The following is a 14,556-nucleotide window of genomic DNA, read 5'->3' on the forward strand; positions in this document are numbered from 1 at the left end:
ATATAGTTTGGGTAATTCTTGCTGGCAACACTCTCCTAAAGCCTGCCATGAATCTCATTGCCCCATCTGCAGAATACACTTCCAGAGGAAAGCCACTAAAGTATTGCAGATGACAAATGGGACATTCTCCTAAGCTAAATAGAAAAACTACCCATCACCTCCCTCCATTGCTGAGTTATACACAGTGGAAATCATGTACAATGTCAAATCCACCTTGATAAATTCCACTTGTTAACCAAGCAGAGCACCTCCAGCAATGAAAAGGGAAAGTAAAGGAGAAAAAGTGACCTCAGAACTTCTTTATGTCTCTCAGATATGAACTCTTTTGCCTTCAGATGTTAAAGTTATTAATTTCTTCCCATCTTTAACTTGGTTTGGCTCCTAGTCCTAAAATGTAAAGAAGAGATGTCATTTGAGGTTTTATGCCGGTAGATTAAAAAAATCCCTCGGCACACAACAAGCACACACATTTTGGAGCAAACTACAACCAGACTCAGATGCCTACAAAATAGGATAGGCTGAATTGAGTCACAAAGTAATGAGTTTTCAGTTGTCTAGCCAAGCTCATGTTTGTCTCCTTGTTTGCTTACTCCCTGCCAAAACAGAAACATCAGAGTAACAAGAAGATATCAGAAACTAGCACTGCTTTAAAAGGAGACACTATCTTTGGTTTGCTCATTTATTCAACATATATTTATGGGATGCCTACCATATGCCAGACATTGTTCTAGGCACTGAGGATACAACAGTCATCAAGAGACCTAAAAAAGCCCTGTTCTCATACTATATGAAATGTTTTATGATTCATAATATGAAAATAATAGTAATGATGATGAGATGGGCGATATGATACATAGTAGAATAAATATGTCTTTTTTCTTTTTTTTTTAAGAAGGAGTCTCACTCTGTCACCCGGGTGGGAGTACAGTGGCAGGATCTCGGTTCACTGCAAGCTCCACTCTGATGGGTTCAAGTGATTCTCCTGCCTCAGCCTCCCAAATAGCTGGAATTACAAGTGCATGCCACAACGCCCAGCTAATTTTTTGTATTTTTAGTAGAGACAGGATTCACTATGTTGGCCAGGCTGGTTTCAAACTCCTGACTTCAAGTAATCCACCTGCTTTGCCTCCCAAAGTGCTGGGATTACAGTCATGAGCCACCTCGCCCGGCCAAGTTTCTTTCTTTTTAAGGCTGAATAGTATTCTATTGATGTATATATCACATTTTGCTTATCCATGTATCTGCCAGTGGACACCTGGGTTGCTTCCACATTTTAACTTTTATGAATAATGCTGCTATGAACATGGAAGTACAAATATATCTTCAAGAACCTGTTTTGAATTCTTTGGGTTATATATCCAGAAGTGGAATTGCTGGATCATATGGTAATTCTATTTTTAATTTTTTGAGGAACCACCATATATTTTCCACAGAGGCCATACCATTTTACATTCCTACCAATAGTACACTAGTGTTCTAATTTTTCCACATCCTTGGCAACACTTGTTATTTTCGGGGTATTTTGATAGTAGCCATCCTAATGGGTAGTAAGTGATATCTCATTGTGTCAAACTGTGTTTTTATATTACTGTAAATGTTATACTCAGAAGAAAATAGAGATGACTTGTTTTAGTTTAATTTAATTTATTTAGGAGACTGGGTCTTGCTCTGTCACCCAGGCTGGAGTGCAGTGGCATGAGCATAGCTCACTGCAGCCTTGAACTCCTGGGCTTGAGGGATCTTCCTGCCTCAGCCTCCTGAGTAGCTGGGATTACAGGTACAAGCCATCACATCTGGCCTGGAGGTGTCTTCTAAACACATGAGGCTAAATGAATATGGATGTAGATCTATGGTATGTAATCACCTGTAGCTTTCTCCAGTCCTTCACCAGGAGTACCTATTGAACTTTCTCAAACCCTTCAGATAAGCTAATCAAAAATTAGAAATCTGGAGTCCCTTTCCTTCATGATACCTGCCATACCAGCTCAGGGTCCAGACAGAATCCTTTTCTTGTTCTTGTCACCCACAACAACAGACACAATATTTTACTGTCTAGAGCACAATTTTCTCCATACATAAGATTATTATTGAAGAGAACAATAGGAATGCAATCTGTAAAATGGGAATTTTAGGCCCAAGTAGTTAACTCACTACTTAGCTTCCAGGCTCTGGGTGGGTGACAGAATAGGCAATTTTCAGCCTCCCGAACTCCCCACAATAAATCAAACTTTTTATATGTCAACAACTTCTTACCTTGAACTGTGTAATTATCACATCAAGTCCATTTCACTTCTTACTGTCACTATTGTTCACTTGTCTTTAGGAAATAACTTAAGGTACCCATCATGAATTACCTTGTGGCCGTCAATGAACTCCTATTGATACAAAGATAAATAACAATAATTTTCTAAAATAAAGCCTGTTGGCAAATCTAAATCGCTTTCCCTTAGGACCAACTATCTTTTTACAATAGTATTTACTGTACAAGCACGCATATGAACAATGACTTCCTAAGGCTTTTAAATTAATCAAATTAGAATAAAATTTAAAATTCAATTCCTCAGTCACACTATATTTCAAGTGTTCAATATCCACATGTAGCTATTGGTTGCCATAGGTATGGAAATGTTTCCATCATCACAGAAATTTCTATTTGACAGCACTGTTCTAGGGCATTCATCTTTTTATAATTTACTAATTTTTAGAAAAATTGGAATCGTCTATTTAAATTACATATTTTAAGGTCAATTTGATGGTATCCAACAAAGTTAGTGCCAAGACATTTCTGGGGCAGCTTTTGGGGGATTTGCAGTGCCAATAGAAAGAAGAGGTAGAGTAAATCCTAAAGGGCCTTCTTAATGTATGATATTTTGCTACCAATAAACTATAACAGTTAATGCACAGTTGTGGGCATCTTTGGATAACACCTGATCAAGTCCACCTGGGACTATTCTCTAGTTTCTTAGTAGCTGAGGCAAAGAGGTAGACATAGGGCCTGAGAGGGTGGTAGCTACAAAAGTATATATCTGAATCAAAAAGTAAATAAAAGAGCTACGTGATCCCATAACAATGGGATGGAGTACAAGGAACTGAAATTGTTTATTGATGATGTGTTATTGTCATTGATTCTTGTTCTGAATGGTAGGACCAAGGACATTTAATAAATTTAAACAGAAACTTATGATGATTTCTTGACAAATGATTTGGTACATAATATTTTTCCTTGTATAAACTTTTAGTAACCTGAATATAGCTAAAAAATCCAAATAGCATCAAAATCCTTATAATGACAAAATAATAATCTCAGGTTCCGCGCCCTCTGACTCTCCAGCCCAGTTTCCTAGAGACAACTACCTAGAGCTTTTTAATTTGCGGCTTTTGGCAGTTATTCCCAAATCCCCAAATAAAATGCTATCTGGCCATTCTTTTATTTATCAGTTTTAGACATCATTCATTAACTTTCTTATTATGTTAGATGATTTTGTTATATGGAGGCAATAACTACTTTTATATCTCAAAGGATACTAATGGGTGTGTTTTCTCTTTTGAAATTTCTTTTCTGTTCTGTGAACTGTCTCTATTTTTTCCTGGGCCTTTTTAGTCTTTTTTTTTTGGATTTTTCTTTTATTTGTTTGTTTTCCCCACTGTTGGTTTATGTTAGAAGCTTTTCTCAAATGTCTGAGTTTGGGTTGATTCCTCATATTTACAAGTGATCACCAAAACCTATGTAGCTTGTTGACAGTCAGCTTTTGCTTTAGGTGGATCAGACAGAGAGCCAGCTCTTGCCTTAGGGGCTGCTAGAATGTCTTGTCTCCAGAGCCACTCAGCTGCTCCAAGGAAAATACATTCAGTCTTCTGCTTGGGAGTGCAATTCCTGATTACAGGTGCTCTCTATATCAGAAGGGTTTGTCCAGTTGTTCCAAATACACAATCAACCCATTATATCCAGTTTTAGGCTTCACTTCCATATTTCCACTCTCATTCCTGCTCCGCTCTTGAACCTCTCCCAAGTTCTAGGAGGCAAATGTGCTCCTTCCTTCTTAGTCATTCTTTTCTACATTTAATAAGGTTTCAACTTTCTCCTACTTCATCAGCTATCATTATTCTTTCTCCTTTTGTTCTCCAGAAACAAAAAGAATAGAAGTTCTTTCTATTATTGTAGGTTTCTAGAGACTTTTTTCTTTACTAATATTCCACCCCACACCCTACTGCTTTTGTTTGTTTGTTTGTTTGAGGCAGAGTCTCTGCTGCGCAGGCTGAAGTGCAGTGGTGTGATCACAGCTCACTGCAGCTTTAAACTCCTGAGCTTAAAGGAATCCTGTCTTAGCCTTCTGAGTAGCTGAGACTACAGGCATGCACCACCACACCTGGCTAATTTTTTAATTTTTTTGTAGAGATGGGTCTTGCCATGTTGCACAGGCTGGCCTCAAACTCCTGTCCTCAAATGATTCTCCCGCATTGGCCTCCCGAAGTCCCAGGGTTACAGGCAAGAACCACCATGTCCAACCTCTTAATTAATATTTAAACATAGTCTCTGGAAAGAGAGGATACAAGTATTTGTGGTCAGCCCACCATCTTTAAAAATAAGTCAGTGTAATGTTTTCCAGTGATAACCATCATACTATGTTAAAGAGTTTGTCTATTTTAAATTTTTTGCCCATATTTTAGATTAGAGTTTTCTTTTAGCTAGACATGTTGGAACTACCATGAATTTTAAAGTCAAACAGACTAGTATTATACTCCTGGTTTTACTACTTATTAGCCATGTACTATTGGAAAAGTTATCTAATCTCTCCAAACCTCCTTCTTGTAATAGGAATAATAATATTTATCTTGAAGATGTTTCATGAGGATTAAATGAAACAAAGCCTATGAAGTATATAAAACAGTTCCTGGCACATAGTAGGAACTCATTATCTTTATTAAGTTTGTGAGTTGTTTGTTATTACAAACAAATTGCTTTTAACTCAAATTTCAAATAATCAGACTCTGTAGCTTAGATACCACTTTTTCCAGGAAGCCTTCCTGATTTAAGATTTGGATAGAGATGCCGTATTTGTGCTCCTGCAGCACTCGTCATTGCCCATTATAACACGTCTCAGTCACGCTGTCATGGAATTGCTTGCTTAATTCTCTGTCTTTCCTATTAGATTGTAAATTCCATGTGAATTGGGACCTAATCTATATTGTTCATTTGTGTCTCCCATGCCTATCACTATGCTTGGCACAGAGTTGTACTCAATAAATACTTGTCGAATGAACAAATAATACCATTCTACTTTTATAAAACTGGCTATATTAGATTTTTTTGATGTAAAGTTTACTCTATGCTTGAAGTTTCTTCTGCAAGATGAAATTTCTTATGGTACTATTTAGGAAGATAGTAGAATAATCATCAAACAACCAATGTACACAAACTTGGAGGAACATAAAAATTGAGTATCAAAATGACCCTGTATGGAAGGCAAATTCAGTTAAAGCAATCAACCCCTCTTTCCTCCTCCCCTCTGTGACTGAGCACTGAGGCTTTGTAACTAAAGGAAATGCAACAATTCATTCAGAAATCGGTATCAGTTTTGCTTTTGTTACTGCTTCAAAGTCAAGTTTCCACTTAATTGCTCTGAAATGTAAATAATTCCTTAGTCAAAAAACAAACAACAGCAACAACAAAAAGCCCACCACAGTCTCTGGATGGTTTCAATTTGGTGGCAATGCCTGAGGCTATAAATAGACCACTTCTAACAAATGAGTTTCCATTTCTCTTTTTGGAATGCTTTCTTCCTTAACCCCTTAACCCCACCATTTGGATAGACCTGCCATCATCAACTAAAGGAATAGTTAGGAGAAATGGGATCCCTTTGTGGTTCTTGTCTCTGAAGGAGGAGGGAAGATTTTGCTGGTCCTGAATTAACTCCTAAAATACCTAGAAGAATTAAAATTTTGGCTGTTCAATCTATTTCAACTTATTAATAATCACGGAGCTACTGAATGTGGTTACAGTAAGACTGAAGCCCAGTCTTTATACATTCTACCACTGTGTTTGGTAGAATCATTGAGATTGGGGCTTCGTTGTTGATACTATTGTTATTACCTTTGCTCTTTTTGACTGAAAATAATCTTAGTGATCATCAATCTAAACATTTCATTTTAACAGATGAAAAAGCTGAGGCCCAAAGACCTTAAGACTTATTAAAGGTCAATTTCAAATCTATATAATAATGACAACAATAAGAAATTTCACTAAACAAGCCAGGTGCGGTGGCTCACACCTGTGGTCCCAGCACTTTGGGAGGCTGAGGCAGGTGGATTACTTGAGGTCAGGAGCTCGAGACCAGCCTGGCCAACATGGCGAAACCCTGTCTTTACTAAAAATACAAAAATTAGCCAGGCATGGTGGTGCACACCTATAATCCCAGCTACTCAGGAGGCTGAGGCAGAAGCCTCAGCACTCCAGCTTGGGCAACAGCAAGAGTCTGTCTGAAAAAAAAAAAAAAAAGAAATCTTACTAAACAGAAATAAGTTCTTATAAATAGATAAAACTTAATTGTATTTGAAATATTACCTTTAAGTTATTTATATATATTTAAATGTATATGATTCAAGTACAAAAATTTGATGCATTAGTTTAGACCACAGTAAAATATCAGTTGGTTTATGCATACGATGGGAATTATTTACATTCAGAAATTCTTGCTTACATATGCAGTTTAAGATGTATTTTTTTTTCATATAGAGAAACTATAATGAACAAAGAGTAGAAGATGAACGGCTTTTCTTCAGAGGATGTCTCTATTATATCTCTCTGCTTCAAGGTATAGAGGCAGCAGTGGTACACACAGCAAGTCCATTTCTGAGTTGATAAAGTTGGGGGGTGCAAGGTGTGATATGAATTTTGTTTTTCTTATAGTTGCATCATTCAAAGCCTGTAGGATATTTTGAATAGACAATGGCCTAGTGACCCTCCCAATTAATCGTATGACCTGGCAGGCCATCAAAACACAATTTGCAATGTATTCACTGATAGAGTCATTGTTTTCACTCCTTTTATAAGCTAAAAGATGGTTTTGGATTTAACTTAGATTTTCTTAATTTATTAGAATCATTTCTGCTTTACCAATAGAGTGAGCTTGAATATCACTTGGGTGATTTGTACATTTCTTGATTTTTTTTTTTTTTTTTGAGACGAAGTCTCACTCTGTCGCTCAGGCTGGAGTGCAGTGGCACAATCTCAGCTCACTGCAACCTCTGCCTCCCGAGTTCAAGTGATTCTCCTGCCTCAGCCTCCTGAGTAGCTGGGACTACAGGCACACACCACCACTCCCGGCTAATTTTTGTATTTTTAGTAGAGATGGGGTTTCACGATGTTGGCCAGGCTGGTCTCAAACTCCTGACCTCAGGTGATCTGCCCATCTTGGCCTCCCAAAGTGCTGGGATTACAGTCGTGAGCCACTGTGCCCGGCCCATTTATTGAATTTTTAATCGAGGGCCTGCCTATCCATGATCAAAATTTTTATATAATGATAGTTTTCAGGAAAACAGTAATTCTTACTTAATCTAATGAGTGGCTCTCTTCGTAAGAAAGCTAAACATTGTGTGCAAGGGCATGAGTTTGTGAATAGCTATTGCAGAATATTATCCCAAAGGTGGCAGAAAATCTATCACTTCATAAGTACACCAATTTGTACAGTGATTAGGCTACTGAGATGGACCTAAGCATTCATTTTTCAGTGGGATTGAAGTGCTAATGCTGAGCAATAAAGCCTCCTACTGGGTAGACTCTCATTATCTTAGAGATGATCTTTTTAGTTTTTCAGGAAGCTGGACCTAGTTAAAATCCTCTTGTAATTTTTATTCTCGAAGGTCCATGAATAATTTCTATATCCTTTGTATTTGATTCTTCAAAAATGAATGTACAGAAATATTTTGACTTTTCCTAATTAAAATTTATCAATGATATTCAGCCCCAACATTTTCCATTCCTAACTATTAATACATATTTTGAATGGATTGTTTCAGTGAGGATACTATTTGTCGCAAATAACAAAATCCGATAATAGGGGCTTAAATAATCGAGCAATTTATTTACATAGAAACGGAAAAGTCCAGAGGGTGGGTGAACTTCAGGCAGTCCAGAAGGACTCCGGGCCCTATTTTTTGGCAAGTTTTTACAGATCTGCCCTGCTCGATTGGCATCATTCTCTGACTGGCTACCTGCATGGTTTTATTACAGCTTCCAACACCAATGTCTTTTATACTTTCTCATTCATGTCAGCTGTGGGTTGCAGAGAAAGGGGCAGAGAAACTGGAAAAGTAAGAATCTTTTTGCCACAAGCAATTAGACAAGAGTCCTGACCTTTGGTTTAACTGAATGATCCTTAATCAGTCACACTAGCCAGGGCATGTCATTCCATGATTGATTAAGGTTATCAAAGCCCATGTTTGCAGGGGTGGATGGACAGATCAATCCCATCTAAACTCATCTTGACCACAAAATTGGGGACAGGTAGAGTGGATATTGTTGAGACAACCTTAATTTTCTCCACATTGAGCAAGTAGGAAATGAATTCATTTTATATTATTTGCATTCTAAAATCTGAGAGATGTAAGGGTAAAATTAGCATTTAATATGATGGTCCCAACACTCATTTTGCTACAGTAAATTAAGAGAAGGCATTATCATTCATATTCTTGGTAGGTTTATATAAAATTCTTTCTTTTGCTGCAACTCCATCTCTTTTTTCACTATGGAGAGAATGTTGAAACAATGAGTTGTAGAAAAAACCTAGAGTCTGTTTCATTTTATTGTCATCATACTTTTCTTGCGTCCAGTTTAACTGGCTACAATGTAGCAGAAGTCATGACGTGGTTGAGAACCTTTATATTTTAGGTCTAGTAGCAACTACTGGTTGTAGATGGTATGAATGATTGCTGTATCAGACATAGACTAGACCAGAAGAGAAATATGAAGTACTGTTTTTTTTTTAAATGTTTTCTAAGCTTGACATAGGGTAGTAAAAAGAGTGCAAGATTTGAGTCAGTATGCCTGCTTAAGGACATGGGCAAAGACTGGGCAAGTCATTTTACTTCTCTTGAGTTTCAGAGACATAAAAATACTTAACGTACCTACTGTGCAACAGGTTGTTGAAAGTTTAAAAGAGATCATTTATATGAATATGTTTTTTAACCTGTGAAGTGCCATACAGATTTCAGTATGAATTAGAAGTTAAATATTACTATTGGAGACTGAGAGTGCCTGGTGGGTAGTACTGATTCTTTGTCTACCTTCCTTTAGTGTCCAGCAGTATCCTACCAGTATTTGTCTAGCAACAACTCTTTGTCAAATAAATAATAACATGAAAATGATAACAATAAGGTTGACAATGGTAATTAGGGAAAATATTGTATGTATTGGAAAAAGTGAATTAAATAGAAGGAAGAAAGTATGTTGGATAAAAAGTTTAAAATACTCAAGAAAAAAACCGAGTCCCAGAATTGGAGTTAATAATCTATCGACAAAATAGTGAATGCATCCCAAATTCCATTATGCCACTGGGCTATCCACTGTTTTACTAAAAGTTTGCAGCTTAGATTGCTAGAAGATTTTGCCCTTTTGGTAAATCATCTCTAACTTTTAAAGGACATCAAAGAGAAATGAGATTAGCTTTAAAGCTGAATTTGCTGGAAGACACCTATACCATTTAGCAAAAATATACCTGTATTTTCTCATACTCTGGATGCAGCTAGAGAATTTACACTATGGATGAAGTTCTTATAAATCTCTAAAAAAGAAAGAAAAATCTTTGCTATTTCAAGTATGCTCTGTAGTTCTATAAAAATTAATGATACTCTTCATAGGAAACATGATGCTTTAGGCACATGTGTTTTTACTCTAAAACTTCTTTCTGTAACTAAATGCAATTAGTTGTCACATGCCCCTGATTTACTCCCATCTACAAGCACCACAGATTGTGCTAGGATGTACATAGAATGCACAATTAGCTATAATTCCTGCTGAATCGGGGTCGGGGGGAGGAGTTTCTCCCCACAAAATTCTCAGCAAAGCATCTTCTGAGAACTGCAATAGATAACCCACAAATTCCAGCTACAAATCTTGGAAACTGTACTATTAGGAAGCAGCACTTTAACTGATGGTCTGGTATTTCCAAAAGATAATGTCACCATGACATTTTCAGTCTTTTAATATCCTTTTATTGAGTCCCTTTCGTCTCATCTTAAAGCTGGAGCCACTTGAGCTAGAAGACCTGAAATGCATTTTTGTTGTTCACTCTGTTCTTGTTTTGCCTAACTGACTGGGCCTTCATGGGCTCATCCCCCAGGTTCTTAGTGGGAGGCATCTTGCTGTCTCTGTCACTGCAACAAAGATATTGCTTGTTGCAAAATAAGAAAATGTTCCCTCTGCCATGGCTCTGTCTGGAGTAGAGAAATACCTATCACTAGTCCTCCTGGGTTGAACTGCCAAGCTCATTCCAAGTCACCCTAGAAGCAATGGAGGGCAGCAAAGCTTCCAAGTATATATCTCCCTTATAGATTCAAATGGATATTCTTGACTAAGATTATTACATGTGTGTGGCATTTGCCATATATACATACACACATGTATATATATATCTCTCTATATATACACACACACACACATACACACATCACCCAGATGTATATATGTAATATTATATATTTATGTGTGTGTGTGTGTGTGTGTGTGTGTGTGTGTGTGTTTAAGGTGTCTAACTAGTTTACCATATAGGAGGGCTATGCTAAAAACTAAAAATCACCTCTATTCAGAAAAGAACATAGTCAAACTAAGATAAACATTTTAATTGTTTATTTTCTTTCCTACTTTATTACATGAGTTGTTCCCATGGTTGGTGATCCATAATCTCAATGTCACAATCATCCCTTTGTCATAGTTCTCTCAATTGCTCATTTCTCTGTCTTCTAGATAAATATATTTTATTAACAAGGGTTCCAGAAAAACAGAACCAATAGAATGTGTGAGAGTGAGTGAGTGTGTGTGTGTGTGTGTGTGTGTGTGTGTGGAGAGAGAGAGAGAGATTGATTGATTGATTTGTTGTAAGGAATTGGTTCATGCAGTTATAGAGGCTAGCAAATCCAAATCCAAGGCTGGAGACCCAGGAGAAAGTATGTAGCAGATAAAGTCCAAAGCAGTCTTCTGCAGAATTCCCTCTTGTTCAAGGAAGCTGATCTTTTTGTTCTACTAAAAGCCTTCAGCTGATTGGATGAGGCCCACCCACATTATGGAAGACAATCTGCTTTACCCAAAGTTCACCAATTTAAATGTTAATTTTATCCACAACAACTTCAAGTTGTCACAGAATTAACCATCACAGATATAGACAGACCTATATCTATAGATATAGATATATATATTTATCTTTTGCACTCTCTCTTTTTATCTTGCTTGGGTCAAACAGACCTGAATCCAAATTCCTGCCCCAACAATTAAGTATTACTCGTGTCATGTTATGGAACCTCCACAAGGGTCAGTCTCCTCCTTTTTACAATGGAGGTACCATAGCTATTCTTTAAGATTATTTTAAGGGTAATTGAGGTTATACATATAAAGCACCTGGTACCATGTCTGACACATAGTAAATACTAAACAAATGGAAACATATTCATTCATTCAAGCAAATGTTTATGTAACTTGATTCTTTCCACTTCCCTATCTCTACTGCTGTCACCCTGGTCAGGTTATCCTGATCCATCTCCTCAGTGCTTTTTCAGTAGCCTCCTAAATTATCTCCTCATTTGGCCCTAGGGTAATGAAAGAAAGCCTGACTGATAAATTAAGATTTAAGTGAAGCATGGATATACCTGGAAAAAGTGTTTTGGTGGGAAGTGGAAGGGGCAGAGAGGAGAAAAGAAATGTCAAACAGCCAGAGTGTTCAGATGGAAATCCAGTTCTGTGAGTTTTAAAAAGTGGTATTCCTTTTATTTTGCTCAACAATGTGAAAACACTCTTGATAAGAATTCTTGACACAGTGAAAGTGAAATGTGTTATTTCTTTCCTCTTTGTTGCCTGCCAAAAACAAAACATATGGATTGACCTATGAGAGGAAAGCATGTCAGTTGCAAGCAGAGCACACCCCAGAGAGAAGGCACACCAGGCTCCAGGCCACTCTACTATCAAAATCAAATGTTGACTTTTTAAATATTAAAGATGAAGGTTGCTATTGAATCAATATTAAAGCAGGTGGGACACCAGGATGAGGTCTCTTCCATCGAGCACTTACTTTTTATAGTTTAGTCTAAATAGTATTTGATCCTTCTGCAAAAACCTTTAGACTCCTTAGTGAATGAAACAGGTCTACCATGGCTTAGTTACCCCAAATCTGGCATTTTAACATTTTGATGTAAAATGACAACAGGGGTGAGTCAAATAGAGGCCTTTAACTCAAATCTACAGAAAAAAAAAGAAAAGAAAGAAAACCATTACGATGCCTGCCTGTGAATTATGAAGGGAAATGCTGAATTTATAACCTGCAAATGCCGAATTCATAAGCTGCATGTTTGCCTGCCTAAAACCAATCAGTTTATGTACATTTTCCAGTGATATGTCTATTTTTTCCTAAGTAATATGTTGGTTTGGGTCTTCCACAGGCTTAAACTCTGACAAAACACGCAACATAGATTTTTGCTACGTAGGCAGGATATTAACAAGCTGCTTTAATACGGCAATTAGCAATTTTGTTTTTCCCCCCTATCTTGACTGTTCTGCAAGGGCTTAAAGTTTAAACTGTCTTTGCCCTCTGTGAAAAGGAGAACTGGCTTCTGATTAATTAAAGCTCTGGGTTTGATGGTAAGAAGGATTTCTTTTTTTCACAGGAGACTTAAAAGAACAGAAATTTGTATCTCCGTTCAAAATGCAGGCAGAAAAGAGGAGGGTTTGTCCCAGGCTAGAAAATATTCCCTCAGGCTGAGGTGGAGCATGGGGAAGAAGTAGAGAGCTGCAACACCCTGTAGAAGAAGGGACTGTGAAAATGTGTAGGTAGAAGGCGTCATGGGTGACCTTGCCAGGACTCCTGCACCTCACATATGGCATGAAAGCCACCAAGGACACCATGAGGGGCAGTGTTCAAATGTTCACAAATGGGAAGGGAGCTGAGCATCATCCTTCATTCCTGCAAGCGTGGCCATCATTGGCCTTGCAAGCCCTGACCTGGCTGTCTACAGCCTTGCCAGCATGGGCCATGCTTCTTACATGCATGGGCAATCTACACCCAGGGATCTTGTTTGTTGCCCCTTTCATTGACATGTCATCAGCAAGCAACTCTGCAGAGGCCAGGTACCAGGACTGTTGCTTATCTGTGCCCCTAGACTTTATGAGACCTTCTGTGAGTGGGTAGCTCTCCTCTTAACATTTCAGAACACCCACAGAACAACAACAAAAAACGTTTAGGTGAAGCAACTTCAAATCCTTTGAGCTAGGATAAAGATTAATGATGACTCCATTATACAACTTAATTAAGAATTTATATTGGTCCCTTATAAATACACATACATTGTTTAGCAAACCTTATTTGGCAACACTGCAAAAACTGGAAACTTCTTTACTATACTTTCCTCACAGGAGAGATTTCAGTAATTATTCTCACTGAACCCCTAAATAGAACATTGGAATATTTAATACCCAGAGTCTTGAAAAGAATGAACCTCTTATTATGCCTTTAGAAATGCGTTTTGTTATAGGAAACCCAGGTTCTACCTTCAACCCCCAAGTTCTCCCTTTTCAGTTAGCAAGAAATGCCAACTATGGGATGTGGAGCTCCTGAACTGTTAAATATTATAAATCAGTGTCATTATTTTGATGATTTCCAAGAGAGATGACTAAGGGTAACTGCATCAAGATACAGGAAAAGAGATACCTACTGACTGCATGAACTTATTTCCAACACATTCTCTTGCCATAATCTCCCCTCCAACCCGTTCCTAATGGTAATGCAGCATTGGGCCCTCCTTTTCATCAATGGATTACCCAGAGACAGAGACATAGTGACCCAACTCTCTAACTCAGTTGGAGATATTTTCAGGTAATATTGCAGATTCGGCTCTGTATCCCCATCTCTTTTGGGAATACGATACATTTCCGTTGTTTTGGAAATGCCATATTATCAGCATTCTCACTGGACACAAAAGAGCTAGCCAGTATCTATACTTACCCTCTCTGTGTCTTCACTACCTACCTATGCCATCCCTTACACATACATACACCACCGCTCTTTTATAAAAACCATGACAAAGTTAGGATTTTCCCATTTCCTGATAAATGATAAATTCAAAGTAAATAGTCCCATAAAGCTTTTCTTCATTCAAATTATTTGAATCTGACAGATAGGTAGAAAAAAATCACTGTATCTGAAATAGGTTTGCTATCCCTTAGAGTTTAAACAAATAATGCAGGTATTATAAATTTCCTTCAACTCTCAAGGCAAATGTCTCCAAATATCCTGAGTCCTGACACCATCATCTTTTCATTTTCAGTGAAGAGCATGGCCAGTTTTCCCACCCCTGATG

The sequence above is a fragment of the Pongo pygmaeus genome, chromosome 5 (genome assembly GCF_028885625.2).
Source record: "Pongo pygmaeus isolate AG05252 chromosome 5, NHGRI_mPonPyg2-v2.0_pri, whole genome shotgun sequence".
NCBI lineage: Eukaryota > Metazoa > Chordata > Mammalia > Primates > Hominidae > Pongo > Pongo pygmaeus.